The sequence below is a fragment of the Vipera ursinii genome (assembly GCF_947247035.1).
Source record: "Vipera ursinii genome assembly, chromosome: 2".
NCBI lineage: Eukaryota > Metazoa > Chordata > Lepidosauria > Squamata > Viperidae > Vipera > Vipera ursinii.
Window position 1 is genome coordinate 197,328,205 of NC_139513.1, and position 21,657 is coordinate 197,349,861.

The 21,657-nt window shown below is 38.8% G+C and overlaps 1 protein-coding gene across 2 annotated transcripts in view; it reads left to right on the forward strand.

Moving 5' to 3' along the window:
• Positions 1–21,657, forward strand: part of PAX5 (paired box 5) — a 266,941-nt gene that overhangs the window by 48,617 nt on the left and 196,667 nt on the right. The window lies entirely within an intron of this gene.

Consider the following 21,657-nt stretch of genomic DNA (forward strand, 5'->3'; position numbering starts at 1 on the left):
GGGGCCGGGTGGGTATGGCCAGGGTGGGCGTGGCCTACTGGGTGGGCGTGGCTAGAGTGCATATGGCCTACTGGGTGGGCGTGGCCAGCTCTACATCGTCTGCATCAAGGGTGCCTACGGGGGCCTGGGCAGGAGTGGGACAGATCTGAGGGTCTCTGGCAGGAGGAGGGTCTCTGGGCCAGGGCCAAGGCAGTGGGGGCCGTTCCCTCACTGTTTCCAGGATGGCTTCGCGGGCCACATGAAACCACTTCGCGGGCCGGATCTGGCCCCCAGGCCTTGTGTTTGACATGTCTGATGTAGTGAGTCACAAGGCAGCTGACACTGACATGTTCTAGCTTGTGCATTGAGTATCAAACAAACAATGAGTACCAGGACAAAATTTTTACCTTAAAATGCATTGAGCATCTGATTTGACGAGTTTCAAAGCAGTTAAGTACTACTTTAGTGGAAATGGCAAAACGTGAAGAAACAGGGATGAGCTGATGAGAACTAAATATGGATTGAATAAAAAGTGAGAGATCAGAACAAAATAAGTATGTTCAGTTCACATGGTCATATAGAGATAAGAGTGAGGAATGACTGAAAACAAGTATATGAAGGAAGAGCTAGGTTGAGAAGTAGAGGAAGACTGAAAAATGTCCAGTCCAGTGGAGTTGATCAGATCCTCAGAAAGAAAGAGGAGAGAGGAAGAAGAAAAGGCATTATGTGATGTGGTGTACTGTATTAATATGGAACCAAGTGGAACCAAGGATAGTTTGGAAGAACAGGAAGATATAGGAACTATAAGAGTTGTGGTAGCGCAGTGATTAGAATTCTGCAGACTGCCAGCAGTTCAATCCTGACCAGCTCAAGGTTGAGTCAGCCTTCCATCCTTCTGAGGTCGGTAAAATGAGGACCCAGATTGCTGGGGGCAATATGCTGACTCTGTGAACCGCTTAGAGAGGGGCTGTAAAGCATTATGAAACGCTATATAAATCTAACTGCTATTGCTATTGCTATAAGGCAGGGATCTGCAACCTTGACAACTTTAAGACTTGTGGACTTCAGCTCCCAGAATTCCTCAGCCAGCATAGCAGACCCCTGCTGTAAGATCTGATATTGGTGTAAACTAGATTAGGTATAACTTTTTTCTTTTTCTTATCTTAAGGTTTAATTTCTTTTTTTATTATTATTTCTTACTCATTTCCTGCACTTTGCCTAGGGTTGCTTGTCTTGGAAGAACCAGTGGGATGGCTCTTTTTGTATGTCTGCACGCTTCTTTGTTTGTACATATAATTGCAGCTGTTAAACTTTACTGTTTGCAACTGAATATTTTTTTATAAAATTCTATGTAACTCTGTATTTCATAATGCTCAAGAGTTTAAGATTTGTAATTCTTTTAAAAACTATAAGGCTGCCCAAATTATAAACATAAAATTTTTAGGTTCAAATAATGTTGTTTTTTTAGGAGCAGAGCTGAATAAGGATCATTGGACAATTAGAAAATAAAAACTAGTCATGAATTCTTCACGTTTTAAAACAATGTTAGATGCTTCTCTGCGATAGGCATAGAATTCTTTTTGACACAATTAAGTTATTTACATTTTACTCATTTTCCATAACATGTATTTCCCCTTTTGTTTATTATGCATGTTGGAAAAACAGAAAGAAATGCAAAAGAATTTTATTCTACATTTCAAATGAGCTTTGTTGTCGCAGGGAAATCATGGGCAAGTCATTGTATGGAGAAAAAAAAATTGTTGAAAGTCGCTGTAATTGTAAAGCATTTTAAAATTTGACCATAGAAGAAATTCATTTTTATTCTTGGAAAATAAATTGTTTTCAAACCATTCACACTCAAAAGTTTAAATTAAATTATTCAATGTTATTGTTATTTTATATTTCAAGGACCCATTTAAATTAAAAATACTGAAACTAAAAAAAAAGTAAGGACTCACTCAAATGGAGCTCCATATGGAAGTGGTTTCTATTTGTTTTGTACAAGATGTTTTTGGATTTTCTATAAGAATTCCTGGTAATCCAAATACTAACCCTGCCTTGATTTTGGACATCAGCCAAATATAACCGATTTGCTACTTGAAATGTATTGTTTTTGCCCTTGCCCACAAAAGTAAATAAATAGACAAAGGCCAGTTGAAGCATCTTTGCATAGTATGTAGAATCTGGGACATACTTTTCTTCTAGACAGATGGAAAAATGTAGAATTAATTGTTGTAATCAGTTCTTCTTTTTGAAAAATGTAATCCAACATATTAATGTAGTAACCATAATTGATGTTTAAATATTTTCCAGAAATAGACAAGTTTATCAGATGGTAGATATATCCTAGGGATGCATGAATTTTGTGGAAGGAAAGCACCAATTCAAATTCACCTGCTGCCGGCGTCGACTCCCCTCCGCCCTGTGCGTTCCCACAGAGAGGGCCTCCTCAGGGTGCCTCCGGTCAGAGAATGCCGGCTGGTGGCCCCCAGGGGGAGGGCCTTCTCTGTGGGCGCCCCGGCTTTGTGGAATCAACTGCCGGTGGAGCTCCGGATGGCACCGGATCTCCGCTCCTTCCGGCGCGGGTTAAAGACCCATCTGTTTGAACAAGCTGGCCTGGCCTGATGGGGAGTTAATTTGGGTTTTTAAATATTTGTATATTTTATTGTTTTATCTTGGGCATTAATTTAATTCTATTTTAACTTTTGTAGTTTTGTATTTTTATCATATGCCCTGTTCACCGCCCTGAGTCCCTCGGGAGAAGGGCGGTATAAAAATTTAATAAAACTAAAAACTAAACTAAACTAAATTGTATTAGTAACATTTTTTGGTGCACCATTGGACAACCTGACCAAGTTAGGAACAGATCATCATGGAGAAAATTTGCCAATGTGATTGCTAAGAGTTGACACCAACTTGGTAGCACATAACCACTCAGTCAATCAATCAATCAAAAGTACCATTTCAATGTGGCTTGGAAATCCAGTGTATCAGATTAAATTCCCTAAAAATCCAGCATCCAACAGTAGATCTCCAAATCCATTCATAAACAAAGCAGGTTGGTAATACCCTCTTCCTGGGTTTGTTCTCAGCAAGTCAGGTTGACTAAGAGGAATCAGAGCTGTGGAAAAGCAGTTATAGATCAGAAGAAGGTATAGCAGGAAAATAGGAACCAGTAAACAACTAAAATAACTTGGCAATATCTAAATACTGAAGCCTAAGTTTAAATTTCATTCATGTATTTATGCTAAATAGACCGAGTCTTAATAGATGCATGTGCATACACTCACTCACTCACACACACACACACACACACACACACACACACACACACACACGCTGATTCAGTGAGTGCAGTTTATGAATACAGAAAAGCAGATTGTTGAAGATAGAGGTGAACCACCAAGATACTTAATGTCTGTAGTAAGATTTTATTCCCATTACCTGCTTCCTCACAGAAAATTAAACCCAAACCTCTTGAAATATACGACACAAACTAACCAGATCAGTCATATTTTCACTGTATGTGGCCTAAGATGGGATTGGTTAGAGTTTTTTTTTAATTCTGATTATTGTGTGAATGCTGTTCTAATAGGTAGATGGTGCCTTCTGCCAACTAATGTGCTTCTGTAGTGCAAGATAGGTCATTTTGTACCAATGTGTTGTGCATTTGCTCAGTAGGTAAATATATATATAAAGGTAAAGGTTCCCCCGCACATGCATGCTAGTCGTTTCCAACTCTAGGGGCCGGTGCTCATCTCCTTTTCAAAGCCGAAGAGCCAGCGCTTGTCCAAGGATGTCTCCGTGGTCATGTGGCCGGCATGACTAGACACCAAAGGTTCACGGAACGCTGTTACCTTCCCACCGTAGTGGTCCCTATTTTTCTACTTGCATTTCGTGCTTTCGAACTGCTAGGTTGGCAGAAGCTGGGACGAGTAACAGGCGCTCACTCTGTTACGCAGCACTCGGGATTTGACCCGCCAAACTGCAGACCATCTGATTGACAAGCTCAGCATCCTAACCCACTGAGCCACCGTGTCCCTATAAATATATATACAGGGATATTTTTGCTGGTGTTTGAATATTGGCCACTTCTGATGGGAAGGATTTGGAAAAGGTGATTGTTGAATCTATCTATCTATCTCTAATCAAAAATACAAGGTCCACTGTACGCATTTAATTATTCATCTACTTGCACGATATGCACAGTATATATTATACTTAGTAATATTTTGGCTGTTAATGCAATCTAGTCTTTATATGCATGCCTCTATGCAAGAGATAGTACATAGTACTAGTGGATAGTTTATATCTACAAACCTCTTAAATGTCTCCATGCAAGTAGATGGTCCATATCCCACTCCCCTTGAAAGACCAAGGCAGATTTTATATTATTTTATATTATATTCAGTTTTAGCGTTGGATATAATTTTTGACTTCTTATCAAGTACTGCTGCTGCGCCCTCTTGTGGCAGGGATGCATTTAGCCCTGGAAACCAGTCAAAGAATTCCTGTCTTTATTGAACGATTTCAGGAAATGGATGCTAACCTACTCTGTATCCAGTCTGTTTGAACTTTAATATATAGGTGTTGCTGAGAGCAGAATATTTTGGGGGTTGCACAGATTTGTGAGCTGCATTGTCTGATACCATTTAAAAGTAGAAATCTTTCTTTAGTAAAGTAAGGAAGTTGGTTTCAAAGTGGATTTTTAGGAACACATTTTCTATAGTTTTCTAAGCCATGCACAATTTTGTGGATCTTGCTTGATTAGAAATTTCTATTGGAGAGAGGAAACAAATATAATGACAAAGTTTCCAAGATTTTTGATGGTGAAAAGGCATGGACTTTGCCAACTAAGGTAGGAAGCATTTTTAGTTTTTATAACCAAAGAAGTGTATTTTTCATACGTGGAAGAGTAAACATTCATCAAGTCCCTTCTGCAGTTTTGCATGTGACTCCTATCCAGTTCTTCCTCTTGACTGAAATGAAAGCAGCTTCAAACAAGGACTCAACAAATTGTCGTATTCCTGAGGATGCAAGACTTTGTATTTTTGCATCAGGAACTCTTACTTAAAATGGTCAAAAATTTCATAGTTGCTGTCTTCCCATAGGGACTGAAACTCAGTCAGAGGTACAAGGACACCCTCTTTGGGTTCACATAGTCTATCACTATAATTAGCTCCACCATTATGACATTACACAGTAGTTTTAGGCAGTTGACAGCTCCTGAGGATTCTTTTGGGGGACACAGTAATTGTGGTGAGAAGCAATGACGTTAAATAGATTTGTAGGAAGCATTTTCCACTTAGCATTTTCCAGATAATAACCTAATAATGTCAGATAAAAAGTACGTGGGTCCATGCTGTGTTTATTTGTTTGTTTTTTATTTGTTTGTCTAATTTATATGCCCACTGACTTTCTCCATGTAAACTTCCTGCAAGCAAAGTGAATGGGGGAAGCTGGCAGGAATTCTAGGAAGGAAGGGATGGGAATATTTAATAATAATAATAATAATAATAATAATAATAATAATAATAATAATAATAATAATAAAGTTGGAAGGGACCTTGGAGGTCATCTAGTCCAACCCCCTGCTCAGGCAGGAAACCCTATACCATTTCAGACAAATGGCTGTCCAGTCTCTTCTTAAAAACTTTCAGCATTCACCGCTTCTGGAGGCAGGTTGTTCCACTGATTAATTGTTCTAACTGTCAGGAAGTTTTTCCTTAGTTCTAGGTTGCTTCTCTCCTTGATTAGTTTCCATCCATTGCTTTTTGTCCTGCCTTCAGGCGCTTTGGAGAATAGCTTGACTCCCTCTTCTTTGAGATATTGGAACACTGCTATCATGTCCCACCTCATCATTCTCTTCATTAAACTAGACGTACCCAATTCCAGCAACCGTTCTTTATATGTTTTAGCCTCCAGTCCCCTAGTCATCTTTGTTGCTCTTCTCTGTACTCTTTCTAGAGTCTCAACATCTTTTTTACTTCGTGGTGACCAAAACTGGATGCAGTATTCCAAGTGTGGCCTTACCAAGGCATTGTAAAGTGGTATTGATTCTATCCCTCTGTTAATCACCCTAGCACTGTGTTGGCTTTTTTGGCAGCTGCAGCACACTGCTGGCTCATATCTAAGACCTTCAGAGGCAGACTCACTGCCATCAAGGCTAACAGCCATTGATCCCTATGACTTCCATGAATCAAAAAAGAAGCCACACAATACCATATCCTGTGGTAACTTCAATTTCATCGGGTGACCCCTGGTTCTAGTATTTTGGGAAGGGGAAATAGTTTCTCCTTGATACTCTCTCTACACCATGCATAATTTTGTAAAACTCAAACATATCCTCTTTTATTAGTCTCCTTTCCTCAAATGTTGCTTCCCTTTCACAACATGTCAGGGATAATAAGAAATGTTATTGAAAATAGAGATGCCAATATCAACTGCATCTGGAATATTGTGTGCAGCTTTGATACCCACACCTCAAAATAAATATAATGGAGCAGAGAAGGGGGTCAACTAAGATGATCAAGGGGCTGGAGTATTGTGCAAGTCACGTGTCAAGGACTGCATATGTGTGGATACATTAAGTAGCTTCTCATACCCACTAACTCTAGAACTCAAGACAAAAAAGGAAGTTTTGATGGCTTGTGATGGGCACCAAGGATCATGATTGACAAAGTTGGGAGGAGAGTAAGGATATTCCTTGGGGCATTTCCACACAGTCTTTTCTTTACTTCAGAATCAACTTTAGACTTGTGGGATCTCTTTATACCTTCCTAAGCTGATTCAGAGTCCTGATAGATTGCATGCTTGTCGACTGGAAGGTTGACAGTTCAAGACCCAAGCATCCCATGCTGGGGTGAGCTCCCTTTCTTGCCGCAGCTCCTGCCAACCTAGCAATTCAAAAGCATGCAAGTAGATAAATAGGTACCACTAGGGAACAGGGTTCCACGTACCTGGGCATGAAGTCTTGCCAGCCACATAACCATGTAGGTATCTTCAGACAAGGCTGGCTCCCTTGGTAGGAACTGGAGATGAGCACTGCCCACTAGAGTTGGATACAACTGGACAGGGGAAACATTTACTTTTTTAAAAAAAGAAATAAAATAAAGGTGCAGTAAAGCAAATCTTTGAAATGACGTACTCTGTGGAGTTTGTGGGTGGTTTGTTTCTGCATTTTCTAGAACTGTTGCATCTTTCTGGCTTGACCAGCACAGCTTTTAAGAGAAAAGGTGACTTGATGGCCCTGCAACTTCCCCTCATAAGAATTAGTTCATTGTTTTTGCATTTGATCAAACAAATAAATTGATTGGACTGGGACATATAGTATGTGCAAACCAGTAACATTATTTTCCCTTCTGCATAAATAGCAATGAGCAAATATTGCTTAGGACTCAAAGCAGTAGTTCTACATAATGTTCTTTGTTCCTTGTTCTCAGCATCTAAAGCCTGGCAGAAGTGAAGGCTGTGGTATATTGTCTCAAACTCTTTCAGAGGCATTGTGTAGTAAAAATGACAGTGATGAAGTGCCTTCACTTTGAAATCATCTGGGCCTTAGTTCAGCCTCTCTGCTGTCCTTGAGACATTGAGGACAATGACCAAGACTGAACACATTTCCATGCCAACAGATACATAGATCAAGAAACAGTTAAAAAACCCCATTCTCAGCAAATTACAGAGTATCAGAGAAAGTTGATTACAAAGAATAAAACTACTACAACACACCCACACACAAAGATCTAAGATACTTAAAAGAACTAAAATGACAAAACTGATTAACTAGACGAATATGATCCTATGATGCTAAATGAAAAGTTACTGGGATACTCAAATGTAGATTTTGCAATTGCTAAAATGGTAAGATGGTTGAGAAATAACCTTAGATAAATATATAATGGATATATTCTTAATACCGTATTTTAACATATTCTCCACAAATAGAAATTGCTTTTGTTTTAATGCTGTATTTTATTGAACTCTGTACAGGCATTCCTTGACTTACAACAGTTTGTTTAGTGACCGTTCAAAGTTACAACGGCATGAAAAAAGTGAGTTAAGACTGTTTATCCCAATTACGACCTTTGCAGCATCCCCATGATCATGCGATCAAAATTCAGATGCTTGGCAACTGGTTCGTACTTATGATGGTGGCAGTGTCCCAGGGGTCATGTGATCACCTTTTGCGACCTTCTGACAAAGTCAGTGAGGAAGCCAGATTCACTTAACAACCGGGTTACTAATTTACCAACTGCAATGATTCACTTAACGACTGTGGCAAGAAAGGTCGTAAAATGGGGCAAAACTCATTTAACAAATGTCTCACATAACAGCAGAAATTTTGGGCTCAGTTGTGGTCATAAGTCGAGGACTTCCTGTATATAATTTGCAACCTTTCTCAAACTTTTAAGCTTATTTCTGACTTTTGGATGTAATCTATCATGTGGTCTTCTCTAACCCAACATTGAGAGCCAATTTGCTGTAGTAGCTAAGGCACCAGGCTAGAAACTGGGAGACTGTGAGTTCTAGACCAGCCTTGGTATAAAGCTAGCTGGATGATCTTGGGACATCACTTTCTCTCAGCCCTGAAAAGCATAATTGAACTGCAGGAATAAAAACCCCAATACTTAGGTGAGCAGAATCTTTCATTGAAATCTTTCTTAATCCTATTCTCTAGATCCCGGATGTCAAACGTGTCGCAACATAGCACGACTTTTTTCACATTGCTGGACCTGGGGTGGTTGTGGCCTCTGCATGATGTAACCAGCCTGCAGGCCGGCAGTTTGACACCCCTGCTCTAGATTTATTTTACCTATGTTCTTAGAATTTCCTGACAGAGGCCACTGGTCCTGCTAATTGGAAATTAGGTTACAGTAATTGTAATCTACTACATTTGAAGAGTATCAGGTTGTAAAGCGGATAATTTATTCAGCACCAACATCTATGTTGTCCTTTAAAATAATGCATTGAACTATGTTTGGAACAATGCAGCAGTGGTTCTTGAATATTTTTTTAACAACTCAGCTGTGGGAGAGGGGAACACTGAGAATGATGCTTCAGGCTAGTAATTGGGAAGTTTTAAGATCTGTACTCAGATCTTGATTAGAAATGAAACAATGGGGCCAAATGCATTAGAATTCTGTCAGCCTTAAGAACTGCATCCCCGTTCAGATGTTCCACATCTTCCAAATGAACCCCAAATATATCTTTAATATATTTGTGTGCCCCTTAGCTTGATAATGTCCTCTGAATTTTTTCCCTCTGAAAGGGATCCTGAATGATGCTGAAAGATTGGCAGGACATTGAATTATTTTGGCTACACATCTAATGTATACCAAGTGGAAAACACCTTGGACTACCTGTGTCTCTGCAGATGAAGTCACTGCTGTAAATTTTTAAATATTAGGATGTACATACATATGTATCAAGCTGCCTGCCTGAAAAAAAAATCCATTTTATTTTGGAGTATTAGCAGAGATACAGTATGTACTAGGGTGACTGATATCACTGCTATTATTTGTCATGGCAATGATCCCACATTCAACGATTTTGAAATCAAACAGCAAAAAATGCTAGAAAAATCTCACATTTGCTTTATATGGATGTTCTGAAGCTTTATAGAAAAACAGAAATCGAAATCGAACTTACTTATATCCTGCAGTGATACCTTTAACACAATCAGACCTCAACATCTCCCTATCCCAGGTCCTTGGGAAGGACTTAATAGCTGGATAAAAGAATTTCTAGCATAGGCATAGCAATGGAATTTGGCCTAGAGAAATGTGCTACAGTAGCAATAAAGGAGAACCAACAGCAATGGAACGGAAATGCAGAATGGTCAAACCATCAGGAGCCATCAGGATGAAGCCTGTTAGAATCTGAACATTTTACAGCTGGATAAGGAGCCTTGGTGGAGCAGTGGGCTAATGCCTCCTTAAGTAACATTAGCTGCCTGCAATTAGTGCAGGTTTGAGTCCCACCAGGCTCAAGGTTGACTCAGCCTTCCATCCTTCCAAGGTAGGTAAAATGAGGACCCAGATTGTTGGGGGCAATTAAGCTGACTTTGTAATAATGCCGCTTGGGGGGGGCGAAAGCCCTAATAAGCAGGCATATACATAGAATGAAGGCTATTGCTAGGCACATTGGTTTGTGCTTAAATTGTAAGCCGCCCTGAGTCTTCGGAGAAGGGCGGGATATAAATGGGATTAAAATAAAAATAAAATAAAATAAATAACATCAAGCATGGACAAGTTGAAAATGTGATTAATAAGGAATATATTCTGAGAGTGACAAAACTGCTAAGGAAAAAAACTGAACAGTGAAAACATAATTAAAGCCATCAATATCTGGGCCAGATATTGGATGAATAAACAAACACACAAACACACAAACAAACACACACACAAACAAACAAACAAAAAACCCTTATGGCTATTCACTATGTATTACATCCCCATTCTGATACTGATAGATTATACCTGCCCCACAGAAATGGAGGCAGAGGTTTACTTCAGTCAAGCAGACTGTCAAAGAAGAAAAGAATGCATTGACTAATTGTGTAAAAGACAGTAAAGAACGAGCACTGATGCAAGTTAAAAATTGGAATTTACTAAGTGTATAGAAAACAAAAAGTAAATATTGAAATAATGTAATAAAAACACAAATGGAATGTGCAAGGAAAAACATTTGGATTTTTGTTTCTCAAAAGCAAACTATTCACACTAATGCAGTCAAGGTCAGAATTGAAAAATCATCGCATGATTTGAAGTTCAGATTATCTAGAGAAGCAGAAAAGAACAGTACATCGTGTATTCAGCTTGGGTATGAAGATCTCACAAACTGATTATAAATAATGACATAACACAATCTCCAAAATGCTTCATTGCAACATGTGTATGTTAGTATGTGCCAGTAATGAAAAATTAGTGGGAATATATAGTTGAAATATTAATAAAAAATGAGTAGCTTAAAATATTGAGGGATTTACAAATATAGACTGGAAGGAGCCTTGGTGGAGCAGTGGGCTAATGCCTCCTTAAGTAACACCAGCTGCCTGCAATTAGTGCAGGTTCGCATCCCACCAGGCTCAAGGTTGACTCAGCCTTCCATCCTTCCGAGGTAGGTAAAATGAGGACCCAGATTGTTGGGGGCAATTAAGCTGACTTTGTAATAATGCCGCTTGGGGGGGACGCGAAAGCCCTAATAAGCAGGCATATACATAGAATGAAGGCTATTGCTAAGCTTGTAAGCCGCCCTGAGTCTTCGGAGAAGGGCGGGATATAAATGGGATTAAAATAAAATAAATAAAAATAATGTCTTGGCTCATAAACATAAAATAGACAAAGTAATAGAAAATGAAGAGGTCAAAGTGCTCTGGGACTTTAGAATTCAGTCAGAGAAGCCCTTGACACATAACACCCCAGACTTAACAATTGTTGATAAGAAGGACAAAAAAGTCTGGCTAGTGGATGTGGCAGAACCTGGAGACAACAGAACAGAGGAGAAAGAACAGGAGACAATCACAAAATACAAATTAGAAATAGATTGACTGTAGCAACAAAAAAACCAAAGATGTATTATCAATAACAATAGATGCCTTGGGTGAAATCCCAAAATACCTGGAGCACTACTTGAATACCATTGGCATTGACAAAATCATATTAGTCAATTGCAAAAGGCAGCTTTACTCAGAACTTACTTATATCCTGCAGTGATACCTTTAACACAATCAGACCTCAACATCTCCCTATCCCAGGTCCTTGGGAAGGACTTAATAGCTGGATAAAAATGCCAAACCCAGTCTGAATATCTGGCAGATGGTACTACAAACCATAATGATAAAAAGAAATGAATAGAAATTCATTCTTATCAACTAGGAAGTAGAATATTGCTATGTTTTGATCTCTTGGACAAGTTTTATTCATTCTACTTTTCTTTATATACCTGCCCTTTTCAGAAAAAGGATGATGCTTTTTTGGATCCAATTGATTGGAGTTAAAATGAGAAGTACGCTATTTATTATGTATCCTATATTATCTCATTAATGGCTTTTATTGTTTTATCAATATACAAAATACAAAGAAAAATAAAAATAGGATATTAAGGGAAGGAAAAAGAGAGGGGAAAATAAAATATGAAGTACAAAGGAAGAAAGAAAAGAACACAGTACAAGATAACAACATTCCAGCCTCAATTTTTTACTTTTACACATTAGTATATAACTAGCCATTTCTATAGCATTTATCCTGTATTATTGAACATATGATGCTTTACAGAGCAAAGCAGGCAAAAACAGAGACCCCAGTTACAAGCTGAACTATAATGAGGGCAAATAGCCATAGATTCAGATGGAACATTAAATAAACAAGGTTTAGTTTCTTTTTAAATGTCTTAAATCTCTCCTTCATTGTTTTTTATAAATTACTTAAAGCAGCAAACATGCCTAATCGTTCTGCCTCCTCTGCACAACAACAATCCTGTGGGGTGAATTGGACTGAGAGAAAATGACTGGCCCAAAGTCACGCAGCAGTCCTTTATGCCTACGCGGGAGACTGGGACTAGAACTCCCAGGCTCCCACTTTCTAGCCTGGTGCCTTTACTGTTAGACCAAACTGGCTTTCAATGTCTTTTTAATATAACTTCAGAAATATTGCTGTCATTTTGTATCATATTGCCAGACTAATGGCATAACTGTTTTCAGATTTCAGGGCAGAGCCTGAAATTCAGATTTTCGATGGCTTACTTGTGGATATAACTCAGCACTATATTTTAAAAAGGCAGAGTAATTTAGGAGTATAGATTCACAATTTTTCTCAATTGAAATAACAGTTGGTCATACTGCATTACTTACAAAGATAAATTGGCTTGCTAACTTTTGTACATATACTGAACTATTTTTTTAAAAGATTATAACAAATGAATCAATAAAAATGAACACAGGCAATTTTGATGTGTTGAACAGTAGCATTTATCAACCTGCTGTTTGCTAGATGTGCTGGGACTAAAGCTTTTGGAATACCTAGCTAGCAAGGGTGGGGTAATTTGGAGAAGGTCTCTCCAAATAATACTGCTGTTATAAAAATGACATTTTGAAACATGAGATGTTCATGATTTAGCACAGACATATAAAACTTGTGACGTCACGTGATGTTGCGCAATGTATCAGAGCTATTTTCTCATTTCTGGCAATGGGGTGGGTGCGGTTTGCTGATGATGCGTCCGGCCTGCAGGCCAGCAGTTTGACACCCCTGATTTAGCAGAAGAAACTTAAGAAGGTATCAAATTTTAAAACATACATTTGTGTTTCCAAATTAAGATTCTTGATCCATTAAAGGTTATGGCAATAACTTCGCAATCAATGCTGAGCTTCACTCACTATCTTTATTTTTCTATAATCCTCATGCCTTTCAGTCTTTTGTAATTTCATTCCTGCCAGATATGTTGAAATTGCAATTCCAGGATTACTTGGAGTTGCAGTTCTAACATATATCCCAATGCAGTTTGAGAAAAGATGAATTATGTAGTAATATATAGTAAATTATATAGAGCAATTTGGAAATAAACCTCCCTTTGGTTATCAATGACAGACACTTGAAGATACAGAACTTTTATTTTACACATTAGAAAACTACATTACATTAATTTTTGACATAATCACCATTCAAATTGAGGCACTTGTCATAACGTCCTACAAAGTTTGAAATTCCTTAATAGTAGTCTCTCACTGCCAAATCTGGGCCGTGTGTGTGTGTGTGTGTGTGTGATCAAAAACTTCCCAACGGAACTGCTTCAAAAGTTCTTGGCTGTGTCTAGTAGTATGCAAGTGAGCATTGTCTTGAACAAACACCACACTGGAAGTCAGCATGCCCCAACACTTGTTATGGATGGCTTGTCTGACTTTCCGTAATGTTTCACAGTAGACTTCTGAATTGATGGTCAAACCATGCTCCATAAACTTCACTAGTAGTACTCCTTTGGCATCTTCACTTTTGGAGGCATTTTCTATGGCAGTGTTCATTTTCAATTGATCTAGTGGATAAGTCAACTGCAACACAATCTCCTTCCACTCCTCACTGCCTACTGAACTACTGCGCATGGCGCCATAGGACAGGCATCGCTCTCCCCGGCTATTTCTCACACATGCTCAAACGGAGGTTTATTTCCGAATTGCCCTCATATTATATAATAAAAGTAGAGTAGATTGATATCACCAAGAAGATTGCTATTGAATTGCCTGCTACTATGATGAAGGGACGCGGTGGCTCAGTGGGTTAGGACGCTGAGCTTGTCGATCAGAAGATCGGCAGTTTGGCGGGTCGAATCCCGAGTGCCGCGTAACAGAGTGAGCGCCTGTTACTCGTCCCAGCTTCTGCCAACCTAGCAGTTCGAAAGCACGTAAAAATGCAAGTAGAAAAATAGGGACCACTACGGTGGGAAGGTAACAGCGTTCCGTGCGCCTTTGGCGTCTAGTCATGCCGGCCACATGACCACGGAGATGTCCTCGGACAAGCGCTGGCTCTTCGGCTTTGAAACAGAGATGAGCACTGGCCCCTAGAGTCGGAAACGACTAGCACGCATGTGCGGGGGAACCTTTACCTTTACCTTTATGATGAATAGAATAGAATAGAATAGAATAGAATAGAATAGAATAGAATAGAATAGAATCATCTAGTCCAACCCACTGCTCAGGCAGGAAACCCTATCATTTCAAACAAATGGTTGTCCAAGCTCTTCTTAAAAACTTCCAGTGTTGGAGCATTCACAATTTCTGGAGGCAAGTTGATTGACTATTGTGCCACCAGTGTACATGTAAAACATCAACTAGTTTTGTGAAAGTTCACTCATTTGCAAAATTTTTGGGACTCCAAGAAAGACCACATCTTGACAATGAAATTATATAGAACAACCCATTTTGGGACAGGGAAAGGTGATTATTTGCATTTCAGTATACTTTGTCTCTGACAGATACTCCCTCAGCCTAATCTAAACTCTTGTGAAAAATTAAACTTGAAGCAAGAAACAATGAAGCAATACGTTTAACCTTTACCTTAGCCAGTACGCTTAACCTATCACATAGAGATAATCCTCAACTTACAGCCATTCATTTAGCAACCGTTCAAAGTTGCAACGGCACTGAAAAAAGTGACTTACGACTTGGTTTTCATACTTATGACAGTAGCAGCATCCCAGGGTCACAAGATTAAAACGCAGGCACTCGGCAACCAGCATGCATTCACAACAGCTGCAGCATCCTAGAATCACATGATCACTATTTGTGGCCCTTCCCTGCTGGCTTCTGACAAGTAAAATCAATGGGGGAAGCTGGATCTGCTTAACTATTGCATGATTCACTTAACTGATTTACTTAACCGTGGCAAAAAGGTCATAAAATTGGGCACAGCTCACTTAAAACCCACCTTGTTTAGCAACACAAATTCTCATCCCGATTGTGGTTGTAAGTCGAGCACTGTCTGTATTTACAACTGCTATATCGACGCATCCTTTTATTGTAATATTTTGGCTTCTTAAATAATTCCTGATGTGTTGCTGCATGACGACTATTTGTAGGAGCCCAAACAATTTTCTCCTATTCACCATATGGCACTTTCAAATGCAAAGTCAGAACCAATAATTCTTGTGTTATTAGACTTATTAACTTATTAATCTCTGTATTGAATAAATGCAAGATGAATGAAGATTGGTTAAAAAAGTTTCGTTACTATTTTAAACTCTTCTGCCATTCTCAGATATATGCAGCAATGAGGCACTACATAGGAGGATTTTTCAAACAGTCCAATAAAACTCCGATGCTTCGGGAAGATATGAGACAACATGGGGTATCTGTGTGCTTTCCCCATGCACACACTGAGGCAGACCTCAGGCATCTTTCTTACTTAGTAAAAGGAGAAATACAACAGCTGCCCAGTCTTATTAATGCAAAGGTGGGGAAAAGTCTATTTTATCATCCTGAGCCAGCCACGCTGAAGAGAAAGAGAGAGGTTTCCAAGCTGAGCCATGCTGGCTCAGGAATTCTGGGAGTTGAAGTCCTTGAGTCATAAAAGAGCCAAGGTTGCCTACCCTGCACTAGAGGAGGACATTAAATTTATTTACAAGGTTACTTTTTTAGGAACTAAACTTTTAGAATCTAAAACAGCTAATTCAAAAAAGTCAACAGGAAAGAACCTCACATTTTTCATCTGCTTCTGTCTTTTGGAAGTTAAAATTAGATAACAAAATAATCTATTTCCTATGTTAACATCTCTGCAATGAAATCAATAAAGTAACAGGAAAGAAATGAGAAACATTTTTCTCAATGTAATATGTCTAATTTAGCTGATGCTAGAAAAAAATAGTATCTTTTGTACACTCTTGAAAACTATTTTGAATCTATAACCATCTATTACAACTAAACCACTTTAAATTAAACAATTTTTAAGAATGAAATATTCTTAATTTGGACTTTACTTTTACTGTTTGGACTGTTGTGTGTTTTGAAAAATAGATTATTTAGAATCTAGTTATGTTGCACTTCAGTCTTTAAATAATTAACCTAGTATATACATTACAATATATGATGTTTTCCATGGTGAGCTTAACATCAATAACAACATTTATTCAAAAGGCTAAAATAATTTCTGGTGATATTATCTGTACATTAAAATTTTGTTTAGTCACAATCTTTCAAAAGATGTTACATATGTGCATAAGTGTAGTCAGTAGCATATGCCTTTTTAAAAATATCAAACATGCAAAGAAACAAAAATAAGTCCAAAATATCTGTATTACATCCAGAAATGCCAACTTTGCAACCAATATTTCTCATCCATAACTATGGCACTCTAAGGATACCTAAAGGTAAAGGTAAAGGTTCCCCTGCACATGCGTGCTAGTCATTTCCAACTCTAGGGGCCAGTGCTCATCTCCGTTTCAAAGCCGAAGAGCCAGCGCTTGTCTGAGGACGTCTCCGTGGTCATGTGGCCGGCATGACTAGACGCCAAAGGCGCACGGAATGCTGTTACCTTCCCACCGTAGTGGTCCCTATTTTTCTACTTGCATTTTTATGTGCTTTCAAACTGCTAGGTTGGCAGAAGCTGGGACGAGTAACAGGTGCTCACTCTGTTACGCGGCACTCGGGATTCGACCCGCCAAACTGCCGACCTTCTGATCGACAAGCTCAGCGTCCTAATCCACTGAGCCACCTGCATACATGCAAATGCTTCTTTGGGATCAGTAACGCAGCAGGGATTGCTTTTTCCTCCCAGTAACAGATTGCTGGGAAATACCAAACATGGCCTTGAGAATTCCAATTTTGTTACAAATTTTTCTGGATGTGGTTGGAAAGAGGCTGTTTGGTGCCGGAGACCACTGCCATGAGGAACACAGCTCTGGGTCGGGGTTCAGAGCAGCTCCAGGTGGGGGCTCAGTACGGGCCGCGGCATGGCAACTGCAGGGAGGGGAATCCCCACGGCGGCTGTGGGGAGGGGAATCCCCGCAGCATGTGGCTCCAAGCCGCAGGAGCGGGGGTGCAAAGGACGGGTGGTGACACCGTAGCAAGACACCGGCATTGCTCCCAGTGACAGCACCTCTGAGTTCCGGCACTTTTTTTTTTTTTTAGAAAAAAGCACTGTGTATATACATACATACATACATACATACATACATACATACATACACACACACACACACACACACACTGTTTTGCATTTATTTACTTACCCAAATTTTATTTTTATTTTTCTCCAGTGTAGTTGCTTGAAATTCCTCTTCTGATTACATTGAAAACCAGGTTTTCAATATTTTATTTAAAACAAAAAGTAGTCAAAAGAATAACATTAAGGATGAAGAAAAGAAAGGTTAAAAATAGATTATATAGACTGACAGTTCTGGTCAATCAATATAATAGGATTAAATATTGGCAAGGCAATGAATTCTCTTTTGCAGCAGCTTAAATAATAATATTTAATGGAAAAGATAACTAATATGGAAATTTCCAAATGTTGATCAAAATTTTGATCTGACGTAGATAGATAGATATAGATACAGATATAGATAGATAGATAAGATAGAGAGAGACAGAGAGAGAGAGAGAGACAGAGATGCCTAGATAATAATTGTGTATTCTTGTGCCTTGCATAGTCGGTCTTTATATGAAGGAGAGAGAGAGGTCAGTGTGTTCACTGGCTGGTGCAAATCTCCAGGTGCAGGTCGGTAAAACAGTTCCAGCTAAGCAACTTCAGTTTTGTAATTATGGGTCAGTTGACCTCCTAGGGAAGGTCAATTGGATGAAATCTGCTTTCAATGGGCCAAGTATAAGGAGGTGAATTGTGACACCTGCTGCCAGGCTTGAGTGGAGCAGCCTAAAACATTACATTTTGCCGCAAAGCCAGCCTGCTGACATTCTCATTTAAAAAGGAAGCCCACGACATGACCAATTATGCATTTAGAACCTATTAAAAATCCTGCTGCAGAACGGGTGAAAAAATTATTCCTGCTGGTGCTCTGTAGTTTTACTTGCTTTTTCTTTCTTTTAACATGTAGGATGGGAAAGCAATCAAACTGCAGGTGGGGTAGGGTGGGCTGGGTCGCATCATTTTTTAAAATACAACTTTTCCTTTAAAAATGCCCTGAGACGAAAGGCAGAAAGAGAGGCAGTAATACGGAAAGTGGTATTCAATAATGAAATAGATCAAGCAGCAGCAAACCTTCCTACAAAAAAACAGATATGTATAGTAAATCCAAATTGAATTGTTTGTTTGTTTGTTCAGAAAACAAATGAGGTAGAACTAATTAGGCAGAACTTCTTTGGAAATACATTCTACAACCGGTAGTGCTACAGAAGAGAGAGAAGATTTGTGTACCTCCTAACCCTAACCCTAACCCTAACTCTAACCCCCCAGATCTGGTTGTCTCCTGTTATGGATCTTTGATAAGATAGCAGGTTCAAAGTTGGAAGGATTTCCTAATGATGGAATTAGGTTTCTGTTGTGAAAGGTTTTAAAATTCAAAATGAAAGATTTACATGTTAGAAGTCAGTACCACTGAGACTGGATATAGACCAGCCCTTGATAATAATGAAACATTGCAGAGCAATTCCAGAAAAATCCAAAGCAAATAAAAAAGAAAGGAGCGCACACAAATGTTGTCAGCTTTACAAGGTAGTCCAAACCGGAAGCAGATCCAGAAGTACTAGCTGTAACTTTATTGTAAAGGTTACATTAACAGACTCTTAAAGGTAAAGGTAAAGGTTCCCCTGCACATGCGTGCTAGTCGTTTCCGACTCTAGGGGCCGGTGCTCATCTCCGTTTCAAAGCCAAAGAGCCAGCGCTTGTCCGAGGACGTCTCCGTGGTCATGTGGCCGGCATGACTAGACACCAAAGGCGCACGGAATGCTGTTACCTTCCCACTGGAGTGGTCCCTATTTTTCTACTTGCATTTTTATGTGCTTTCGAACTGCTAGGTTGGCAGAAGCTGTTCACTCTGCTACGCGGCACTCGGGATTCGACCTGCCAAACTGCCGACCTTCTGATCGACAAGCTCAGCGTCCTAACCCACTGTGCCACCGCGTCCCTTAACAGACTCTTACAGATCTGAAAGTACATCTCTCCCCTTTGCCTTTACACCCAAGCAACTAGGGAGGGTCCCTTCTGGGGCTTTGCAATACTCAGTTCCTTCTGTGGACTCGACTGCCTCTTACCAACTGTTCTCTAGTCAGTGGCTCTTCCATCTATCCCAAGGTCATCTCCATACACCATTATGTATTTTTACAGAGAAGTCTATAAAGACATAAGATAAGATAAATAAAAGAATCTAGATCCATGAGCACAATAATAATATTAGACATCTCTAGCATCACTTGAATAACATTGGCATTGACAAATTCACTGTCAATGGCAAAAGGCAGCTTTCTTAGGAACAGCTTACATCCTGTGGCAAAACCTTTAATGCCATCAAAAAAGAAATCTGCTTATCCTAGGTCATTGGGAAGGCCTCGATTGGTGGATAAAAGTGCAAAATCTTGCCTAAAGATCTGGCTGGGTGTGTGACCAACAATAATTTATTACCTTTGCATGCTTTCTGAATCCCAGTGAATCTGTAGTTAGGCATCTAGGCTAATAAAAAAAGGATTATGATAACAAAAAGCAGATAGATTGATTTTGCAACCAGATAAGGAAGTCAAGATTGTCAACTCTTCTCCTTTCTAATTATTAGATCTTTGGGTTACTGCAGAACAGGAAACAAAATACGTAATCTGGCAGATATTGGCAGCTTAGTATTGCATAGTCTCTAACAAAATTATTACTTAAGTGGGGCCCATTCATTGGAAGATGATCGGATATAGCATTGTACCAATTTTTTTTCTTTAGGAAATAGGTAGTGGAATTTAGAATGTAGCTGATTCAATTATTAGAGATACAGACAGGTGAGAAGAATGTAGAACAGCTGATTGACCTACTTTCTTTAAAGATGGCAGATTTCCAGTTTTCTGAAACACAGAACTTGGAAAGAATTTGCAATCGTAATGCACATTGTTACCAAGAGTGAGGAGAAATATAGTTGTGAAATGAAATTTTGATTGTCTGGATGGTATTTGAAGAGTGGAAAGATTTCAACATGTCATCTCATCTGCTCCTGTAGCATGTGTAATGGTCTCAGTTCTTGATAGAAATGGAGGAGGGGGGATTCTAAGAAATATTGTGGAAAAGTAGTAAGCATTCATTCTGTTCAACGGAACTATTGTTTAACTTCAAAGAGGTGTTAGAACAACCTTTACCCCAGATTTTTTGCAGAGCTTCCAGCTTCCAAGAGACGCTGGACAACATCTGGCTCAGGAAGAAGAATCATTTTCAAAAGTTGGAAGTGTTTCTGTTAGGAATGATGAGAAAAAAAAGCAATGAAAAGAGCTGAAATTATAAATTAAAGGACAGATGGTTGATCTAAGCACATCGCAGTTCCAAAACTTAACAGTAAAACTGAAGATCATTTGGAATTTCTTTTTCTGGTGAATAGTTTTATTAAAATAGTAACCGTGTACATGACTACTGCAAATTCCCTGTTGGGAATCATTAAGAAAGAAAATAAATAACTAAAACCATCCAATACTTTATATAAATATATGATATGACATTTGGAATAACAATTTGTATAGTTGTAGACTCTGGGATACTTTAGCTTAGAAAAAGGGCAAGGCAAGTAAACTAGAAAAATAATTATGGACAAAATGCGGTAAATAGGAAGGGATGTTTTCCCTTGAATTGGACCATCCAATGAATATGATGCTGGGAGGTTCTGGACAGTTGAAAGGAAGTTGAATAATGCAATCTACTAAAATGTTACAATATGGTTTAAGGACCATCAATTTGGATAATTTTAAAAGGTAATTTTGGATAATTTTAAAAGGTACATTATAGCCTATATTAAAGACTATGAAAGATAGCAGTCATAACTACTTAACATCAACAGAAGCAATATGTCTCTTAATCCCTTTTGTAGGACAATATTTATTTGAAAAAATAATATTTTGCCCATTTCTTCTTTGTGGGTTTACCAACATTTGGCAGGTTATCTTTGAAAACATAATGCTGATTGAGTATTGTAAGGGACTTCTGTTTGTAATTAACATTTTTCAAGTGCAGCCCTGGAGAATTATAGCCTTAGTTTTACTATATGACCCTAATGAAG